Genomic DNA, 18,933 nt, shown 5'->3' with positions numbered 1-18,933 from the left:
AGGCTGAGGCAGGAGGATCAGGAGTTCAAAGCCAGCCTCAGCAAAAGTGAGACACTAAGCAACTCAGTGAGACTCTGTCTGTAAATAAAATACAAAATAGGGCTGGGGATGGGGCTCTGTGGTCGAGTGCCCCTGAGTTCGATCCTCAGTACCAAGAAAAAAATATATAAGTAAGCCAGTAACCGTCATTTACTATCATTATAAAGTATCATGTACGGCATTGCGTAATTGTATGGGCTATACTCCATGTGACTGGCAGTGCAGTGGGTTTGTTCAACCAGCATGGCCACAGACACACGTGTGAGGCCTTACTCTATTATAGCTACAGTGTCACTAGATGATGGGAATTTTCCAGCTCCATTATAGTCTTATGGAACCTCCACTGCAGCCCAGCCTTGGCAGAAACTTATGTTGAGATGACTGTATAAGTATATCCCATGCGATATTTAGGACATCATTCTACTAAAAAATTCTTATACATGTTTTCATGACATTTGAACTTAACTGGAAGTCCTTTTTTTTATTTCTAGCAACCATGCACCTAGGATAGGCAAGAAGTCTGTATTTTTCATCTGATTACAATGGGAAACCATGTAAACATTTTTTCATTGGTTCTTTTTATACACAATGGTATAATCCATTTTGATAGAATTATGTAACCACGGAATACACTTTATTCTAATTAGGATCACATTCTTGTGGGTATGCACAATGGTAGGGTTCACTTAGGTATTTTTGAATGTGTACATAGGAAAATTATGTTAGGTCTCTTCTCAGTCTTTCCTACTCCTATTCCCCCCTTCCCTTTTTTTTCATTCTCCTTTGTCTAATCTACTGAACTTCTCTTGTTCCCCCTCCCTCACCTCCTTTATTGTGGTTTAGTTTCCATATATCAGTGAAAACATTCAACCTTTGGTTTGGGGGGATTGGCTTGTTTCACTTAGCATGGTAGTCTCCAGTTCCATTCATTTACTGGCAAGTGTCATAAAGTCGTTCTTGTTTATGGATGAGTAATATTCCATTGTGTATGTGTGTGTGTGTGTGTGTGTGTACATATATATATGCCACAATTTCTTTATCCATTCATCTTTTGATGGGGATCTAGGTTGGTGCCATAGCTTAGCTATTGTGAATTGAACTACTATAAAAACAGATGTAGCTGTGTCACTATAGTATGCTGAATTTTAAGTCCTTTGGGTATAAACCAAGGAGTGGGATAACTGGGTCAAATGGTGGTTCCATTCCGAGTTTTCTGAGGAATTTCCATACTGATTTCCATAGTAGTTGCACCAATTTGCAGTCCCACCAGCAATGTAGGAATGTACCTTATCCCCACATCCTCACTAACATTTATTGTTACTTGTATTCTTGATAATTGCCATTCTTTCACGAGTTTTAATTTGCATTTCTCTCCTTGGTAGAGGGTTGTTGTTGTTGTTGTTGTTGTTGTTTTTAAGTACTGGGGATTGAACTCAGGATCACTGGACCGCATCCCTAACCCTATTTTGTATTTTATTTAGAGACAGGGTCTCATCATACAAGGCCAGCTCCATTTCTCAGGGCTTGAGGTGAGGCAGAACATCATGGCAGAAGAGGTGGAGGGGCGCAGCTCACAAGGTGACCAGAAAGCAGAGACTCCACTTACCAAATACAAAATATAAGCCCCATAGCCCTGCCCCCAATGAACCACCTCCTCCAGCCACACTCCCCCTGCCTCAGGTCACCACTAGGTCAATCCCATCAAGGATTGATTCACTGACTAGGGTAAGTATACGGCCCCATCATTTCTCCTCCAAACCATCCTGCATTGTCTTAAACGAAAGCTTTAGGGGGACACCACATGGAGGTGCCCTATAACAAGAGCACATGGAGTCGAAGGAAAAAGAAGGATGTTCCTAGGATTTTAACCTCAGCAGCTGGGCAGATGCTGGCAGCACCTTCTCTACTATAAAATAACAGGGAAGACGTAAGTGGGGCCTATTCATGGACCATGCTCACTTCTAAGCACTTTACACCTACTGACACTTCAATAGTAACTCATTGAGTCCTCACTATAGTTGACAGAGTTGAGAGTAGGAGGGAGAAGTCATCCTCATTTTATTACTTTATTTCAAGTTATTTTATTTTTGGTACTGGAGATTGAATCTAGGAGTGCTTAACCACTGAGCCACATCCCTAACCCTTTTTATTTTTTTGTTTAGAGACATGGTCTCGTTAAGTTGCTGAGGCTGGCTTTAAACTTGCAATCCTCCTACCTCGGCCTCCCGAGCCACTGGGAACTACAAGCATGTGTCACCGTGCCCAGTATATACTCATTTTATTGATGAGAAGATTGAGACACTAAATGTTTCAATAACATGCCAAAATCTTAAGACAACCAATAACTGAGCCATGTGACCTGAATTCAGAGTTCATCCTCTTCTTTAAAAAAAATGACCTTTTAATTGCCCAGATTTATGGGGTAAAATGTCATAACTCAACCTATGGATATAATGTGTCGTGACCAAATCAGGTAATCAGCATCTCCATCTTTTAAACATATACCATTTATTTGTGTTGGGAAACTTCAAATGTCTCTTTTCCGGCTCTTAATATAGAATAGATTTTCCTAAGTGATAAACACCCTTCTGTGCGACAGCACATGAGCACTTATCCTCCTAACTGTATTTTGATACCTGTTATCTACATTCTCTAGTTCCTCCCTCCCCCTGGAGAAGCCCTGTGGGCATGTGGAAGGAGGGTCCCCTACATGGGTCGTGTTAGTTTTCCACACAGCGTGGCCAGCTTCCCATCATGCGAAGCAGATGTCACCAGTATGCTTTATCTCCATTCCCCACCTAAACTGTAACTTTCCCTCGCTTCTCCTGGACATCATCTCCTATGTTGATGTTGAAAGTCATTAAAGGAATTCCCGAGGGAGTGTTTTTTAAGACTTAAACTGCTATTAAATGGAATTGAGAAATTCTCTTTCACAATGCCCTAAGAAAATTGACACACGTTATTAATTTGAGTCTGGACTCCAAGGAGGCCATTTAGTATCATATTCACATTGACTCAATCATCGACTGAATTTGTCATTCGTGTATGCTCTAACCTGAAGGAGAGAATGTGGAAATGGCCCCTCTTTCTGCTGAGAGATTCAGTACATCTAACAGGTAGCTGTCCAGCTCGGGACTGCATTAGTCAGGGTTCTGCCAAGAAACAGAGTCAACAGAAGATAGATAAATTTCTATTCAGATATCTAGAGATCTAAATCTCTTTTTTTCCCTTTCTTTTTTATTTTAATTTGTTATATATGACAGCAGAATGCATTACAATTCATATTACGCCTATAGAGCACAATTTTTCATATCTCTAGTTGTACACAGATCTAAATCTTATATATCTAAATCTATAGATCTAGATTTCTGCATCTATAATATAGCTCTAGGATATATTACATGTGTTATATATAATATCTATTATAGATCTAGATATATCTAGAGCTATATTATAGATGTATATTTCTAGATCTAATATACATGTATAGATATATGTATAAAGATAGATAGATATCTATATGTAGACAGGCATACATCTAAATTTGGATCTATATAATATATGTAAGTATTTGTGTGTCTGTGCGTATTAAGAGGAAATAAATTCAGTGATTATGGAGGCTGAAATATCTCCACAAATGTGAGGTCCACAAACTGGAGACTCAGGAAGGCTGGTAGGGAGATCCAGTTCAAGTCTGACGGCCTGGGAACCAGAAGTGTTAATTATTTAAGTCCCAATCTGAGGACAGGGGAAAAAATCCATGTAGTGGTTCACGTAGAGAGAAAATTCTCCCATCCTCTACCTCTTTGTTCTACTCAGGCCTTCAACAGATTGGAGGGTGCCCATCCACATTGGTAAAGGCCATCTGCTTCTTCAGTCTATGGATTCCAGTGCCAATCTCTTCCCCAAACAGTCTCGCAGACACACCAGAAATAATGGTTAGCCAAATACCTGGGCATCTTATGATCCAGTCAGGTTGACACAGAAAATTCCCCAACAGGGTGGATTAAGATCACAGATGCACCTAACAGGAACCATTACACTGGCTAAAGATTGATGGCCTGAGCTCGGGATGGTGGTGCCCACATATAATCCCAGCTACTTGAAAGGCTGAGGCAGGAAGATTGCAAGTTCAAAGCTGGCCTGGACAGCTTAGCAAGCCTCCATCTCAAACTGAAAAATGAATGTACTTCTGTTATAGAGCACACCTGGATCCAATCCCTGCCCCTCCTCCCACAAAAAAAAAAAAAAAGACTGAGTAGTCAGAGAACATGGGTTCAAATAGTGGTTTTGTTCTCTGACCTAAAGCAATTAGTTCAACTTCTCTGTGCTTAGCTTCCTCATCTGTAAAATAGAAATAACTAGGGTGCCTATTTCACAATATGATTGAGAGAACGGACAAGGTAATGCTTTTACCACTGACTGTCACGTAGTAAATGTCATATAAAAGTTGGGACCGTTATTTTTATATCAAAGTCTAACAACAGAAAACTAGTTGTATTGAGCCTACTACAGGTATCCACAGCTATATAATAAATTGCTTGTCTGGATTTGCCTTCATGCTATGAACATGAAGAAGGAACAATAAAACTACTCCTAGGTGCTGGGGATGTGGCTCAGTGGTAGAGTCTTTTTTCTTTTCTTTTTCTTTTTTTTTTTTTTTTTTTTTTTGAGAGAGAGAGAGAGAGAGAGAGAGAGAGAATTTTTAATATTTATTTTTTAGTTCTCGGCGGACACAACATCTTTGTTGGTATGTGGTGCTGAGGATCGAACCCTCAGGGCCGCACGCATGCCAGGCGATCGCGCTACCGCTTGAGCCACATCCCCAGCCCCAGCGTTAGAGTCTTGCCTTGCATGTGTGAGGCCCTGGGTTGGATCCCCAACATTGCAAACAAACAACAACCAAAGAAATGTTCTTACTACCATTTGTTATTACTCTTGCTTTCCCCTTGATATCCAAAGCCCTGTTGTACAAGTCTTCCCTCCTCTCAAGACCAGTAGACAAGCACTCTCCACCCCCCCAGTATCCATTTGGACAAGGTACTGACATTCACAAAACCTCTCAGGTCTATTGTGGCTTCTGCTCTAGACACCACCTTGGCTTTTATCCGTCTCAGGCTGTGGGGATCAGGGTGCTATATTTTCTCTTTTCAGAGGAAACTCACACCCAAGAATCTGTAAACTGACTGTTATTCCCAGCATCCAGCAAGCCCACATTGGGAATTCAGTTCACCAACTCTCTAAGTGAATTCAGTGTGACTCTTTGCAGGTATTGAATGCTGGACTAAGGCCGGGGCTGGGGTTTATGGTGTTGTAAGGCATCTGTGTAGTAAAACCACTAAAGAAAACAGTATCTTTTTGCCCAATTAGCAGACAGACATTTTCTTTCTGGGAACATTAAGAAAAAAAGATCCCCAAGCACATGTTTGCATCCTACAAAAATAATTCTTTAGGAGACACAGCTGAACCTACTCTAAGAAAATTCTTTAAGCCCAAAAATCCAAGCTCAAGAAGCAGATAAAATTGGGAGATGTTTATTTATCTGGGGAAAAGATTTTTATTTTTAGGCTCAAAGCACATTGTACCCAGAAATTTGTTCAAAAATATAAGCTACAGAAACCCATTTAAAATGTGATCTCACAGTGGCTTGGGAGGCTGAGACAGAAGGATCGCAAGTTCAAAGTCAGCCTTAGCAATTTATCGAGGTCCTAAGCAACTTAGTGAGACCCTGTCTCAAAATAAAATATGAAAAAGGACTGGGGATGTGACTCAGTGGTAGAGTATCCATAGGTTCAGTCCCTTGTACCAAAAAATAAAATATGATCTGAGTCACATGAAATTTCCCTCTTTTACGTTTTGCCTTTTACACAAAGTAGGTGAATCATTTCATCTCTCTCTAAGCATTGTGTCCTGGTTTGTAAAATGAAGGTTTTGGTAAGATTGGTAGGAATTTTAGTTTTATCTGGGAGCCAGATGCTATGTGGGACTGAAGAGTTGTTTGACATATTAGTTAATTTTTTTTCTCTATATATATATACACATTTTTCTCTTTACAATTTCCTTAGTTCAATTCAAGCAAATAGCAGGTTCTGGACTTCCAAGTCTCAATTTAATTCTGTGGTGAGGCAGAAAACAAGGTTAAGTCTGTGTTTCTGAGGGCAGAGGCAAAGAATATGGGCATTGAGAATGGTCTCGAGAGGCAAAGAGACAGGTCTATGGGCCCAGGAGGAACCAGAGCCAGGGTTCCTCTGAGAAAATGGCAGAATCTCTGAAAAAAATGGCAGAAGCCAGGAATATCCTAGGAATCCAGAAAAGGAGTCCTAGTTCTGAAACTTGGTGCTTGTACAGTGGTGAGCTATACATCAGGCCTCTGGAGATGGTGACCATGGTAGTTTTGTGACTGTCTGGCTTCATGAACTTGGATGAAGTCATTTATATCTCTGAGCCTCAGTTTCTAAAAGAGGAGGAACCACCCCCACAGCTCCCACAGATGGCTTGGGCAGACCCTTCCTCCAAGAAGGCCCCACCAAGGAGGCAAGAAGGAAGCCGAATCCAGCCCCACTCTCCACCCAGCCGCCCTGGGACATGACTGTGCCTCCTTTCTCCTCTCTGACCGAGACAAGTAGCTTGGTCCTCACTATCCCTATATAGATAGTCCAGCTCAATATTCTGAGATTCTAATTTGCTCCGTGTCTTCGTCTAAATGACTCTAGCAGGTGCTGTGAAGGAAAAAAAAAAAAGTATTTTTAATCCTTTTTTTCCTTAAAGATGCACACACATATACATTCATTATAGGAATGTCATTACCATGTAGGTCCAAACCACTAGCACCCAAAGATAACTGCAAAATAGGACTGCTTCTGTTTTTCACCCTAAGTAATTGATAGGACAATGGAGTAGGGGGAGGTTTGTCTAGGAAAAGGGAAAATTAATAATAATCCCCTTCCCCCCTGGTTAGCAGGGCTTTAGGGAAACTGAGGTGGTGGGGAGGGGAATTTCAGGCCCAGCCCATTGAGCTGTTTCAGAAACCCACACTGTGTTTGCTGGAAGGCCTGGTCCCCGCTTTGGGCCACCAAGACCAAAAGCGGCCTGCAGACTCGGCCCCCTGGGGATCCTCAGAAGTCCTGCCTTTGCCCAGGACGCAATCCTGTGCAGAGCTCTAAGGAGGCCAGGCAGCAGAAACCATCCCGGGAAGTCGCTGTCTTGTCCCCTGCTTGGCCTCAGAAGGCGGACACCTGGTTTCAATGATGTCTTTGTTGTCAGATCCAGTAGGCTCGCTCCGCTGGGTTTGCCATTTTCATGAAAATGAGCCCCCTGCGCTGCACCCCATGGAGCTCCCCCTCAACAGCAAGGAGAGGGCAGCCCGATCTGGGACTCAGGCCCCCAGGGATCTCCTTACAAAAGGCAGCCTGCGATCCAGAGGGGGCTGGGAAGAAACAGCCCTTCATCTGCACCAGGGCCAGTCCACCTCCCGCAGGACCCCAGCCCCTGACGCATCCGAACCCTGGGCGGCTGCCAGTCACCCGCAGCGCCCACCCGCATTCCACGTCCCCTTTCTGCGCCCCTCGCCCGCCGGGGAGCACCGCCCAGCTGCAGGAGTGCCCTGGGTATTTTTATTATTATTTTTTTTTTTCTGTTTTCTGGCTGGAACTACGCGAAGCAGTTGAATTAGAGTCATTATTGTAATTCAATTTCTCCAAACTCAGAGCTATTTTCTTTCCAAATATAACGGGGTCCAGGAAACGTTCAAAGAATTGGAAAAACCATTCCAAATTCAGAAAGGTTAGAGGGAAAGAGGAGTCACAGGGTGAATGCTACTGCTAATAGAATATTTCAGAGTAATTGTAATATAACGTATGATTGAATGTATTATGGACCTTGTAGCATGAAATACATATTATTATATAACAATATAGAGTAGTAACCTCACAAAGATATAGTTATGAGTACATTGAATATACTATATAGACATGATGATTTATAATATAACATTGAAAATGTTCAAAAATAATTTTGACAATGTAAAAAAAAAAAAGAAGACTATTCTAAAGTCAGAAAATTTTCAGAAGAAGAGGAAGATAAAATAATAAAAATAATTACCACCACCATTTGACCCAGCTATCCCACTCTTTGGATTATACCCAAAGGCCTTAAAATCAGCATACTACAGTGTCATGACCACATCAATGTTTATAGCAGCTCAATTCACAATAGCTAGACTATGGAACCAACCTAGATGTCCCTCAATAGATGAATGTATAAAGAAAATGTGGGAAATATACTCAATGGAATATTACTCAGCTATAAAGAAGAGTGAAATTATGCCATTTGCCGGTAAATGAATGGAGTTGGAGAATATCATACTACGAAATAAGCCAATCCCACAAACCAAAGACTGAATGTCTTCTCTAATATGCTAATTCACAATAAGGCTGGGGGGGGCACTAGGGAAGAATAGTGTTACCTTAGATTAGGTAGAGGGAAGTGATGGGAGGGGAGGGGAGGGGATGTGGGGATAGGAAACAGACATTATTACTGTATGTGTATATATGACTGCATGACCAATATGATTCTACAACATGTGCACCCAGAGAAATGAGAAATTATATTCCATCTATGTGTGATATACCAAAGTGCATAAATGCATTCTACTATCATGTATGACTAATTAGAACAAATAAAATTTTAAGAAAATAATTACCACTTTTATAATTATACTTATAATAGTATGTATTTAAATTTATAGATTTCTGTATCAGCCAATTACTGTTTTATAAGATACCATATGACATAAACATCACTAAGCACTTATTATCCATATTGTTGAAGGGAACATTTATCGATTGCTTATCAGGCCGACACTTCAGGGACATCACATTGTTTAATTGTCATAATCATCCCCCTGGTGTAAATCCTGTGTGGCTTTTTCCTTTTCTTGTGTAAAATTGCCATTTTATTGAGGTTATAATTCACAAACCATACAGTTGGCCCACTTCCAGTATGCATCTGATGGCTTTTAATTCACAAAGTTCACGGTCCTCACAATTTGAGATTTTCATCACCCATTAGCACTAGCACTCCACCAGCCCTGGACAACAACGGTGATCTGCTTCCTGTCGTTAGACCTGCCTGTCTGGGACATTTCATGTTCACGTTATCATGTAATATGTGGTCCTTTGTCCCTGGCTTCTTTCAGTGAGCATTTTTTTTGGAAACTCATCCATGTTGGAGCCTGCATCAGCATTTCATTGTTTTTAAGGTTGCTTCACCATATGCCTGTACCACTTTTAGCTTACCCATTAGTCACTTGATTGACATTTGAGTTGTTACCATTTGGGGGCTACTACCAGTAATGCTACTATGAGCATTCATGTGCAAATTTTTTCACTTTTTTTTGCAGGGGCGGGGGAAGTGGTCTCTGCTTTCTTTCTCTTAGAGTTACTGTTTTGCCCCCATTTTACAGGAAAAAACTGAGGTACAGAGATGTTAAGTGACTTGACCATGATGACACAGCTCTTGGACTCAAACATGATCCTGTCTTTTCACTCTTCCATCTTTTGCCCTCACGACGTTGATTCCAGGGAAGCCAGCAATCCCCGCCCCTCCTGGGCCACCGAAAAGAAACCCAACCGGAAGAGTTTCTGCTGAAGCCAAGGATGAACTTCAAGGGTGGTTAGTTAAGCCTGGGAATGATTGCGCCAAGGGAGGGGTGGATTCCTCTTCGGAATGAGGGAGCCTCAGTAGGGCCTTTAGACACAGCAGGGACACCTCCCTCCTGGAGGGGGGTGCTGCTCAACGGTCGTCCAAATGGCAGGCCGCATCCAACATCTGGTGTCCAAATGGTGTGAGAGGGGCCAGGCAGTGATGAGGACCTCCCTCGCCCCTTCTCATCTCTGACCCCACCCCACCAACCACCCTACCCTGCTTACAGGGCCTGGGTCACACCCAGTGAGACCTCCTAGATGTCCTCCCAGTTCATCCCGGGCCCTGACCTGCTCCCACCCACCGGGGCAGGGGAGCTGAGCTGGCCAAGGTGGAGCTGAACCAGGGCTGAGTTGGGTGGGGAGAGAGGTGATGGAGTTCACTGAGGGAGCGGGGAGCAGGGACAGCCAGAGGAGCCTTCTCTGAACATGCCTGGCAGGGCAGGGCAGGGCAGGACTGGGGAAGAGGAGTCACAAAGGCCCCCCCAGGGGAGAGGGTGTATCAGAGCACGTGGCTACAGAATGGGGCTTCAGCACCTGTGTGGCTTAAGGAGCCAGTGCAATGTGGTTGTTTACATCCTACCAAAGAGCAAATCCTGAATCCTAAAATTCTTGTTGCACCAATTATGATTTTCAAAAAAAAAAAAAAATCTTCTTGGTGGGGGGGGGGGCTTTAATTATAAAATGTAGTAGAAACCATTCAACTTTACAGTTAACTTTTCAGCACATCTTCAAAAACCTACAGATGGGGGCCAAACTGTGTTCTCCTTTTCACAGTGACCATTGGCTAGAGTGGGGGGGGGTCCCCCCCAGGCATTTGGTTTGTCACCCTAAACTAAGGCAAGGAATATGGTGGGATTTGCCAGGCACGGTGGCACATGCCTGTAATTCCAGCAGCTCAGGAGGCTGAGGCAGGAGAATAGCAAATTCAAAGCCAGCCTCAGCAACTTAGTGAGGCCCTAAGCACCTCAGTGAGACCCTGTCTCTAAAGAAAATATTTTAAAACGGGCTGAGGATGTGGCTCAGTGGTTAAGTGCTTTCATGTATGAATGAAATATGGACATTATAAAGCATACAGTCATATAGTGATTGTGTTGTAGTTAATTTTTTTTTTTTTTTACAAAAATAGGTAGCGGTAGAATGAGATTAAAAATAATTGTGAATTGCTGAATTTCTCCTTGCGTGCTTCCGTCTCTAGAGCCCACTAACACAGTGCCTCCTACAGAGTTGATACTAAATGGGCTCATTCAGTTCACATTCTTAACATGTTGGCTGCTGGAAACCTGAAGAAGTCCAACTTCCTTATTAAAGAAAAATTAAGGCTGGAGAGTTAAGGCTCAGCGGCAGACATGCACCTCGCCCTGAGTTCATACCCCAGTACTGAAAAGAAAAGGAAAACCAACCGGGCACAGTGGAGCATACCTGTAATCCCAGTGGCTCTGGAGGCTAAGGCAGGAGGATCACAGGTTCAAGGCCAGCCTCAGCAATTTAGCAAGGCCCTCAACAACTCAGTGAGACCCTGTTTTCTAAATCAAATAGCAAAAAGGACTGGGGATGTGGCTTAGTGGTTAAGCATCCTTGGATTCAATTCCCAAAACCAAAAAAGAGAGAGAGAGAGAGAGAGAGAGAGAGAGAGAGAGAGAGAGAGAGAGAAGGAGAAGAAGAAGAAGGAGGAGGAGGAGGAGGGGGGGAGGAGGAGGAGGAGGAGGAGGAGGAGGAGGCGGCCTAATCATGGAACTGCCACCCTGTAGCCAGCCCTGTGCTGATAGTCTTACATATCTGAGCTCATGAGTCCTAACAAGGAGATGTGAATGAGGGCTATTTTGCTTTTAGTTTGCTCTCAAGGTTCATCTCCCTTCCTTCCTTCCTTCCTTCCTTCCCCCGCCCCACTCTTTCTTTCTCTCAACTATGCCCAGTAGCCAATACAAAAGTCATCTGAACCCAGGCTATGCCTGAAATACTAATTTAGGTAAATGCCAATCTAAACAGAGACAGAAATTGGCTCACAGCTTTTTTCCCCCCCTGTTTCAATTATGAGTGAAGCCAAAAAGAACCAGGAGAAAATTATACCATTTAAAGGGACTCTTCAAGACTGGGGGGCAGCCACACTCCATTGCAGTCCCCCTGGGAGTCCTAGAATAGTAAGTAGTAGCTGCTTATGAAGCCGTTTGAGATTTTTTTTGGATGAAAGGCCAATGCAGAAACAGTGAAAAGGGTTATTTTATGATGCCAGTTGCAGGGTTAAATTTTGGATGCCTCTACCTCATCCTGTACCAAATTTTGAAAATAATAATAATAAAAAAAAGCAATATGACTGACAATATTAGGTTTGCCTCCTCCAAAAACCTAGTCATGAAGCCAAGTGAAACAGTGGTGGCAAGGTAGAGAACTCCTCTGCCACCCACCGGCAGCCAGGACATTTTAAATGCAGCTTTCTGGGCCCGTTGAAAGCCTAAAGAACTCAAGTTTCTAGACACACCGCCGCTGCTGCCAGTCAGGGCTAAGGTTGTGGGCTCCATTGACCTGGTGAGCAGGAGAGGCAGCCTTTCCCAGGGTCCCTGATAGCATGGAGCTGGCCAGTGGGACGGATGGTCTCATGGATAAGACTTTGGGCTCTAGAATGGTCCCTGCATTCCAGTTCTCACCCCACCCCTTACTAGCTGGATGACCAGGACAAGGGACTCAGCATCACTGGGCCTGTTTCCTCAGTTGTAAAAATGGGCACACTCAGAGTACCTCCTTCAGAGATTTAAGAAGAGAGAATGTTTGCAAAGTGCTTGGCACAGCTGATTGACATCTGGAAACTGGTTTAAATAGGATCCACCTCTGTTTTTTTCCACTTTACAGGACTATAAAAAGGATATGCATTCAGTAGAAACTGTACTTTGAATTTAGATCTTTTCCCAAGCTATCTATCTTCAAGCTGAGAAAACAGAGGCCCCGAGGTCACCTTGACCTGATTATCCAACTAGTAAGTGGTAGGGTGAGAACTAGAACCTGGGAGTCATTCTGAAGCACAGAGTCTTGATGTTGGTCAGTGGTAGCCAGCCGCAGCTCCCAGCCAGCCAGCCAGGCAGGCGATCACCAGGAGAAACCACCCACCCTGCAAGTGGACTGTGTTGCTAAACTGGGGTGCTCAGTAGGTTAAATGTACTAAATGCATTTCAAGTGATATCTTCAAGTTACAATGGCTACATTGGGTGGCCCCATTGTAGGGTGAGGAGCATCTATACATGTTCCTTATTCTGTGGCAAACAACAAGCTATTTCTTTTGCTTTTCTGCTCTCAAGATCAGAAATTCAGTTGTTTTCCTTTAGCTCTTCGAATCCCCCCCCCCGCTTTTTTTTTTTTTCCTACTCTGACCCACATCTGCTTTGTGTGAGCCAGGGGTTGGAAAACCTTTTCTGCAAAGACCCAGACAGAAAATGCTTTCACCTGTGCGCACTTACTACATTCTCTGTTACAATTCTTCAATCTGCCTTTATAGTTTGAAGGCGGCCATGGACAGCAAGTGAATAAGAAGTGGTTGTGTTGTAGTGGATTTTTTTTTTTTTTTTTTTTTTTTTTTTTTTTTTTTACAAAAATAGGCAGCTGTAGGATTTGGCTCATGGGTCAAAGCTTGTTGCCCCCGGATTCAGGCTCTATTCCCCACCCCTCCCCCAAAGTAAGCAGAAATCGGGCAGCAGGCCACGAGAGAGAACCAAGTGTTTAGCACATGTTCTGCAGAAGGAGCCAGGGAAAGGAGCCTGGTTTGTGGGGGTTTAAAGGAAATGGGAGAAATTGAGTCCTCTCTCCCCCCCTCCCCCCAAAAAAATGTTGCTAAGGCTCTCTGCAGAGCAAGATGGTCTCCAAATGGAAAGAATAGGAGCTGTGCGGGTGGGAAGAGGGAAGTGGGACCCAGCTAGGTGCACATTCGACGTCTCCAAAGGGCTCTGCTCACATGGCCCCACGCTCCTACCACATGGGAGCACGTTCTCCCTGGTTCAGTCCTTGGCAGCTACAGAACCTGCAAACGTCTGCTGCATCAAGAGCTTTGAAATGATTCTAGAACCATCCCCTTAAAATAACTCTAGGTTTTGCCATCTGGAGAAGGTTCCAAACGTTCCCAGAAGCCTGCTGAACTCTTCAAGAAATGGGCATGTGAGAAACAGACCGGTTAGTACTATCCTGTGTCCCCTCTACCTCACACAGGTGATGTCTACCAACATCCCCTCAAGTCAGCAGTTCACCTTGTTGAGGATCATCGATGCCTGTTTTGTTCCCATGCTTTTTGGTTTTGTGTTTTGATGCTGGAGCTTGAACCCCGGGGCGCTTAATCACTGAGCCCCACCCCCAGCCCTTTTTATATTTTATTTAGGGACAGGGTCTCACCGAATTGCTGAGGGCCTCACTAAGTTGCTGAGGCTGGCTTTGAACTTTCGATCCTCCTGCCTCAGCCTCCTGAGCCACTGGGATAACAGGTGTGTGCTACTATGCCCAGCCCAACAACCCCATCTTTCTCTGGAAGGAAAAAAATCTTTTCTTTTCTGCCACCAAGCTCCTGAGTGGAGAGAAAAATGCAATCCTAGTATCTGGGCAGTTCATCCTCCTGCCTTTAATCTTCTTTTAGGCTCCATCTGCCTTGTGTCTGAAACCAGAAAACATCCGGAAGCTCTGAGCGCCTGGTGAGTCCCTGGTGAGTCCCTGAATGGGGCTCTTTGTGTTTGGGAAAGGGTCACAAAATGAAATGAGGCTTCTCAGAGAGAGTCTACCTCGCTTCCATCTTTGGTCCCCTCTGCCCTCCCCCAGCCGACCCTCGGCATCTGGCATAGCTCAGGTTTTGGGTCGCTCTTCTGTCTCTCCCACATATATCTGTGGGGAGAGGTTGGGGCACAGACTGTTGTAGTTGGCTCCCCTCTTGTGACTCCTGGAAGGGACCCTGTGGTGCCTCCCTGAGGATGTCACTGCCATTCGACTGAAATGGGGATGTTCATGTTCCCTCTGTCCTCGTTGGGATTGACGATGACAGGCCCCCCCTTGGACCATGGATTCTGGTTCATTGGACATGAGAAGATGAGAAATGTCTTAGGATCAGATAGGATCATCACAAGACGAGAAACTTTTAGAAGGTCATCTGCCTGTCTTTTAGGCTGCTTGGAGAATAGCTCTGCTTTTCCAAACAAGAATGATAATTACAGCCGGGCGTGAGGACACACACTTGTAATCCTGGATGCTTGGGAGGCTAAGGCAGGAGGATTGAAAATTCAAAGCCAGCCTCAGCAACTTAGAGAGGCCCTACGCAACTTAGTGAGACCCTGTCTCTAAATAAAATACAAAATAGGGCTGGGGATGGGGCTCAGTGCTGAGTTCAATCTCCAATACCCTCCCCACCACCACCAAAAAAGAATGATAATTCCATCTGCAATTTCCTTCCATCAAGGGCTTCTCAGACTTGAGTGTGCGTTGGAATTTTCCAGAATACACCTGAAGAAAAGCAGACAGAAGATGTCCTCTGGGCCACCTCTGACTCCCCAGGCCTGGAGAAGGGGAAGGACCTGGGACTCTCTGTCTTGTACAGGTATGCAGCCCAGCTCCTCCCCCACCTAGGTCACAAGTGCAGGGATCACAGCTAAATTTCCCAAACAAGTCAATCACTCCGCATGACAATGAAGTTCCCTCTGCTTTAATCTTTACATCCTTTAATCCTTTAATCCTAAACCAAAAGTAACCTGAAGTAATATGATGTTAACCAATTAGCTATTTCTCTATCCTTCTGTCTCCTGGGCTGGCCTCAACAAGGAGAGCAATTTCAAAATCACCACACTGCTCGGTCCTTGGTTTCTGCTTTTTCCAGCCGTAATGTTTATAAAAACTGAGCTCTTCTGCTCAGCCTGGTTGAACACTCCTCCGTAGTGGAGTGAAGCCTTGTTTCTCAATTCTAGAATTCAACATAAAGCCAATTAAGATCTTTAAACTCAGTCCCTTATTAACTTTGTCCTTTGACACCATTAAGTTCTTTCCAAGGATCTGGAAGCTTCAAGGGGTCACGTGACATGTCCACCCACAGTGGCAAAGCTAGTAGGTCACCAAGCTGGGGGACTCCAGTCCAGTCCTCAAGGTTTCGGCTCACCGTCTGGCTGTGGGAGGGAGTCCAGGTCTTTGTCTAGGAGTTGGCCAACACTCGAGTCGGAATGATGGGGAAGAATAAAAACACGGAAAAATTCTTGCATCTGGGGAAGGCTTTAGAGGAATCGCCAAGTAACAGCCAGAGGATGAGCATCAGCAAAGAACAGAGCTTGTCAGGCCTGGGGTACAGTGATTAATTGGCAAAGGGAACCCAGCCAAGAACAGAGAAACCACCCCAGGCCTCCATCCATCTGGCCAAGCCCTGGGGTCAGGTGGAGCAAACGAAATCTTTTATAAGACAGAAAAGGAATTCACAGGTGTTTTCCCGAGGACCTCTGGGTGTGTTGCTAGCCTGGAGAGAGGAGGGGCAGGGCCTGGGCTGGCTCTGCAGCCTTTCAAGTGCCCTTCCCCCAGCCCCGTCTTTTTGTGAGCGACAGCTGTTTCAGTGGAATTAGCAGAAACCAGGCTTAAGTCACAGGGATCTGGGTCACTGGAAAACTCCGTTGGATCCTTCAGTTAACTCCAACAGGTGCCTGAAGAGGCTTCCTGGGTTTTTGCAATGGTCACTCCGACCGGGGCCACTAATGGAACTCTTCATTCCTCCAGTTGCTTTCCCTATCCGGGTGATTCTGCAGATTTAGCTTCAAGGGAAACTCAGCCAACTCTCCTCTCTCCTGAGGATGGAAAGCTCAGGGGTTGCTTCAGCTCATTTCTTCCACAGAGATGCAGATGGGTGTTTAGATAATTGATATTGAATAGCATTACTAAAGTGGAGGCTCGGTGCTGTAGATCCAGAGCGCACACACATTGATTTGAATTAGGAAATGATGCTACATTTGGAAAAGGGTTTTTTTGGGGGGCGCGAGGGAAGTCAAATCATTTTATTGAGGGGGTTGGAGGTTAAGGACTACTGAAGCGCTGAAATTAACGCTTAAACCTGACAAATCACGTTGTATAAGATGATACAACTTCTGCCCAGCTCTTTTTCTCTCATGGGGCACTTTACCTTTGAATCCAGCTGTAAGTCAATGTTTATAGCAGCTCAATTCACAATAGCCGAGCTATGGAACCAACCAAGGTGCCTTTCAACAGATGAATGGATGAAGAAAATGTGGTACATATACACAGTGGAATATTACTCAGCCATAAAGAAGAATGAAATGATGGCATTTGCCAGTAAAGGGATGGAACTGGAGACTCTCATGCTAAGCGAAACAAGCCAATCCCCAAAAAACAAACGAATGAGAAATTATACTCCATATATGTATGATATGTCAAAATACACTCTTCTGTCATGTACAACCAAGAAGAACAACAGAAACCCAGCTGTCAGGAGCCTATTCCAGTGAGGCTTCTTATCAAGGGCCAGCACTGACCACCAGACATAGGAGTAAAGAAACCCATAGATGATTCTAGCCCCTAGTTTTCAGTCTCCCATCTGAGGCACCGAACACTGTAGAACACAGCTGAATTCTACCCTGCTTGAATTTCTAGCCCACAAAAATTCTAAGACATACAAATGATGACTGACAGCACTGAGTTTTGAGCTGGTTGGTGATGTCACCACAGTCACAGGAACATTGGTTTTCGCTTACGCTCTAGAGCTCAGACCTGCTCTTCGTAGCTCTCCATCCATACCTTTGTTCCAATCCACTCCCAGCCATCACCCAGCTTGAGTGTGTCATGAGGGAAATTTTGCCTAGTTTTTTCTTGATCCAGTTCACTCTGGGGAATTATTCCCATTAGACTTTCTATCGTTGAAGTATTTACATGTTCCTCAATTTTTCACAAGCTTTTTGTTGGAGAATAAGAAGAGGCCGCCTCAAAGCCTGTGAACTAAATGCCATTTGAATCCGCACACGAAATTGGCCTCTGTTAGGAAATCTGTAGCCATTCCTTCAACAATTCTTGACTGTGGAGTTATTTGGACCAGGGGCTGGGTTTTGTGCAGGTGAGTTTGTTCAAGCAAGACATACTATGCAATAATTTTCTTAAAAAAAAAAAAAAAATGAGCCGGGTGTGGTTACAGGCCAGGCTGTCTGTAATCCCCTGGGAGGCTGAGGCAGGAGGATTGCAAGTTCAAAGCCAGCCTCAGTAAAAGTGAGGTGGTAAGCAACTCAATGAGACCCTGTCTCTAAATAATATATAAAATACGGCTGGGGATGTGGTTCAGTGGTCAAATGCTCTTGAGTTCAGTCTCTGGTACCCACCCCCCAAAAAGAAAGAAACTGTATTTTATGTATGTATGTGGTACCAGGGATTAAACCAAGGACATTTAACCACTTAACCACATCCACAGCTATTTTTATTTATTTTTGTTTTTTTGAGACAGGGCCTTGCTAAGTTGCTGAGGCTGGCTTTGAACTTGTGATCCTCCTGCCTCAGCCTCCCAAGCTGTTGGGATTACAGGTGTGCATCACTGCACCTGGCACCAGGTAGATTTTAGACCTGTGTAGGTAATACTATAAAACTGACAATATAATGCATGAAGATATCTGTTGACTATACTTTTTTTTTTTTTTGTGGTGGTACTGGGGATTGAACCCAGGGCCTTGTGCATGTGAGGCAAGTACTCTACCAACTGAGCTATATCCCAGCCTCAGCATGAAGATATCTGGATGACTCCAGGGTAAGGAAAGATTCCCTAAACAATGAACAAAATTAACTTACTACATAGAAAATGATTGATCAAATTAACTACATTAAAATTCATCCAAAAACACCAAAATTAAGGCTCAAAAAATCACTAAGGAAAATATTTGCAATGTATATAAACCCACCAAGGATTAGTATCATTCATATATACATATATATAATATGAATTTTATATATATATAAAACCAGGGATTAAACCAAGGACACTTAACCACTTAGACACATCCCCAGATATTTTTATTTTTTATTTTGATACAGGGCCTCACTAAGTTGCTGAGGCTGGCTTTGAACTTGTGATCCTCCTGCCTCAGTTTTATATATATATATATATTTTAAGAAAAAACTTTCTATTTCTGTAATAATTAGGAAAATGCAAATTATAACCAGAATGAAACACTGTTCACAGCCCTCGGATTGGCAAAAAAAAAAAATA

General features: G+C 43.8%; 1 non-coding gene across 1 annotated transcript; it reads right to left on the bottom strand.

The window, feature by feature from the left end:
• Nucleotides 1-18,368: 18,368 nt before the first annotated feature.
• Nucleotides 18,369-18,440, bottom strand: Trnav-cac (transfer RNA valine (anticodon CAC)). The gene has a single exon. It is a non-coding gene; the product is annotated as a tRNA-Val (tRNA).
• Between the last annotated feature and the right edge of the window lie 493 nt (nucleotides 18,441-18,933).

This window comes from Ictidomys tridecemlineatus, chromosome 2, assembly GCF_052094955.1.
Source record: "Ictidomys tridecemlineatus isolate mIctTri1 chromosome 2, mIctTri1.hap1, whole genome shotgun sequence".
In the NCBI taxonomy this organism is placed as follows: domain Eukaryota; kingdom Metazoa; phylum Chordata; class Mammalia; order Rodentia; family Sciuridae; genus Ictidomys; species Ictidomys tridecemlineatus.
This window is presented reverse-complemented; position numbering and strand designations above follow the sequence as displayed.